This window comes from Danio rerio, chromosome 5, assembly GCF_049306965.1.
Source record: "Danio rerio strain Tuebingen ecotype United States chromosome 5, GRCz12tu, whole genome shotgun sequence".
NCBI classification, from domain to species: domain Eukaryota; kingdom Metazoa; phylum Chordata; class Actinopteri; order Cypriniformes; family Danionidae; genus Danio; species Danio rerio.
In genome coordinates this window covers 72,185,001-72,188,020 of record NC_133180.1, presented here as the reverse complement: position 1 = coordinate 72,188,020, position 3,020 = coordinate 72,185,001, and the positions used below count along the sequence as shown (strand labels likewise).

The 3,020-nt window shown below is 34.6% G+C and overlaps 1 protein-coding gene across 4 annotated transcripts in view; it reads right to left on the bottom strand.

Moving 5' to 3' along the window:
• Window positions 1–430: 430 nt before the first annotated feature.
• Window positions 431–3,020, bottom strand: part of mfsd10 (major facilitator superfamily domain containing 10) — a 53,319-nt gene continuing 50,729 nt past the window's right edge. For all 4 annotated transcript variants that reach the window (XM_073950360.1, XM_073950361.1, XM_068221566.2 and 1 more), the window contains one exon: window positions 431–3,020. This exon is cut by the window's right edge and continues 336 nt beyond it. The gene's annotated coding sequence lies outside the window, so the exon portion shown is untranslated.

Here is a 3,020-nt window from a genome sequence, read left to right as displayed (position 1 = left end):
CAGTTCATGCTCGAAAACTCTCTAATGTGGCTGAATTACAGCAATTCACAAGTGATTTATACACATTTTTGGATTTCTTTCATCTGTCAAACACCTAAAAGAAGATATTTTGAAGAATGTTGAAAAAAAGCAGCCATTGATATCCATAGAAAAAACGAAATAATACTATGTTAGTCAATAGCTATGTTTCCATCCAAAAATGTGAATTAGATTCATGAGCAAAACTGAAATATCACATGAAAAAATTGCAAATGAAAGCACCGTTTAGAACCAATGAGTGAAGGAGAATGAAATGGTCACTTCCTGATAAACTGCTTCTAAATGTCGAAATACAAAACAAGAAGCTACTGTGGGCCTCTTATATAATAAATTACTTGCACCCCAGAAGGCGAAACGCAATGAATGCAAGGGCAATTTGGACACAACAGGGTCACTTATTGCAATGAATTTATTGCAAATACTAAAGAAAACTCGAAAACCTTCACAATCACAAAGTTGGTTTTGGTCCCAAGTCAACATTCTGAAATTTACAGAAGTTAAAAATGATTTGTTACTGCTAAGTTGAATTGTGAGCTCTATGCTACATGTAAATACCATGGACCACGGAGTACTACACAACTCGCACATCCCCTATTAATGACAATCCATAGTAATAACGAAAAACAAACACAGAGCGGACTAAGAGACTGAGGGAGAAGCAGCTCAAGGACTCTGTATTAATGGATGAGCTAGTGTTGAGGAACTGAGTTAGAAATTAAAAAGTGAGGACTGTGATGTACGCAAGTGATGTTTAATAAGTTCTAGAAGGGTGAGGTTTTCCTACAAACACCTCACGGTCATATTAATAATAATAATCATCATTCAGAACTAAAAGACACCCTGCCGATAATTAGCGAACACAGTGGTTATGATCAGTATAATTGTGCACTGGACAGGATACACTGCAAAATAATGACTTTCGAGTTTTTGTCTGGTTTTTAATCAAAATATCGACATATTCTTGAAATTAAAAGCATGTTCTTGAGTGATTTACAGCTGAATTATCTGCCACTGGGGTAAATAATCTTATTTTAAAGTGAAAACATACTTTATTTACCCCAACAGTAATTTATTTAACTTGTTTTAAAAACTAAAACAATATTTTCATGCTTCTTGATTTAAAGAAACGCTAAATATTTTGGAAATAGGCTAATTTAATAAAATTTAAAGTCAAATATTTGAGTTTTACCATTTTTTAACTCATTCAGCTGATTATTGGGTCTGGGGGGAGCACTTTTAGCTTAGCTAAGCATAGTCCATTGAATCGGATTAGACCATTAGCATCCTACTCAATTAAATTTTATAATAAAAATAAAATGTTTGACTCTTCTGTAGTTACATGACGCAGTAAGAGAGACCGAAAATGAAAAGTTGCTATTTTTTGGTCTGATATGGTTAGGAACTATACTTTTACTTCAGCGTAATAATCAAGGATCTTTACCTCAATGATATTACGCAGCACCTGAAAATAGTTCCCAGCTAGATAACTAGATAACAGCGCTGCGTAATATCATTGCGTCTGTGGCAGCCATGGTATGCCAGCAAAATTCCTTGATTATTTCGCAGAATTGAGAGTGCTAATGGTCTAATCCAATTCAATGATTTATGCTAAGCTAAAACAATATTTTTAATGCTTCTTAATTTAAAGAAACTGTAATTATTTTGAAAATAGGCAAATTTAATATAATGTAAAGTCACATATTTGAGTTTTACCATTTTTTAATCCATTCAGCCGATTACTGGGTCTGGCGGGAGCACTTTTAGCTTAGCTTAGCATAGGCCATTAAATCAGATTAGACCATTAGCATCCTTCTCAATTAATTAAATGCTTGACTCCTCTGTAGTTACATCATTCAGTAAGAGAGACCAAAAATGAAAAGTTGCTATTTTGCTAGTCCAATATGGCTAGGAACTGTACATTTATTCCAGCGCAATAATCAGGGAACTTTGCTTATGTACCATGGCTGCAGCAGGCGCAATAATATTTCGCAGTACCTGAAAATAGTTCCCAGCTAGGTAACTAGATAACAGCACTGAGTATCATTGCATCTGTGGCAGCCATGGTATGCTAGCAAAATTCCTTGACTGTTTTTCGCAGAAATGAGAGTGCTAATGGTCTAATCTGATTCAATTATTTATGCTAAGCTAAGCTAAAAGTGCTCCTGCCGGATCCAGAGATCAGCTGAATGGATTCAAAGATGGTAAAACTCAACTGTTTAACTCTAGGGGACACAAATATTATTAAATGCTTGACTCTTCTGTAGTTACATCATTTAGTAAGAGAGACTAAAAATGAAAAGTTGCTGTTTTTTACATTTTACTTGCTGTTGTTTAAACTATATTTTTATTCCAGCATAATAATCAAGGATCTTTGCCGCCGTATCATGGTTGCAGCAGATTCAATGATATTACGCAGCACCTAAAAATAGTTCCCAGCTAAGCGACTAGATGACAGAGCTGCGCAAATATAATTTCGTCTGTGGTGGCCATAGTACAAAAGCAAAATTGCTTGATTATTTCACAGAATAGAGTGCTAATGGTCTAATCCGATTGTATGATTTATGCTAAGCTAAGCTAAATGTGTTCCCGCCGGATCCAAAATTCAGCTGAATGGATTCAAAAATGGTAATACTCAGCTGTATAACTCTAGGGGACTTGCAAAAGGAGCCCATTTTCCCCAAAAATTGAGTCTTTCTTTAAGAATGTGTAGATATTTGGACTGGAAACAAAACAAAAACTCAGGGGAAAATCATTTTTTGCAGGATACATCGTATTCACAAATGTAAACGTGTGCATAAATTAAGTGGTTCCGATTATTTCAATGATTGTTATCAAACTATTTCACTTCCTTTATTAGAAATAGAGGGATATCAGCTATCTTGCAAAAATATTCACCATTCGGACTATGGAAACATTAAACGAAGTTCATGATATATATTTATAAGAAAATATTTGTAGTCAAGGGCTGCTCTCTATTTTCA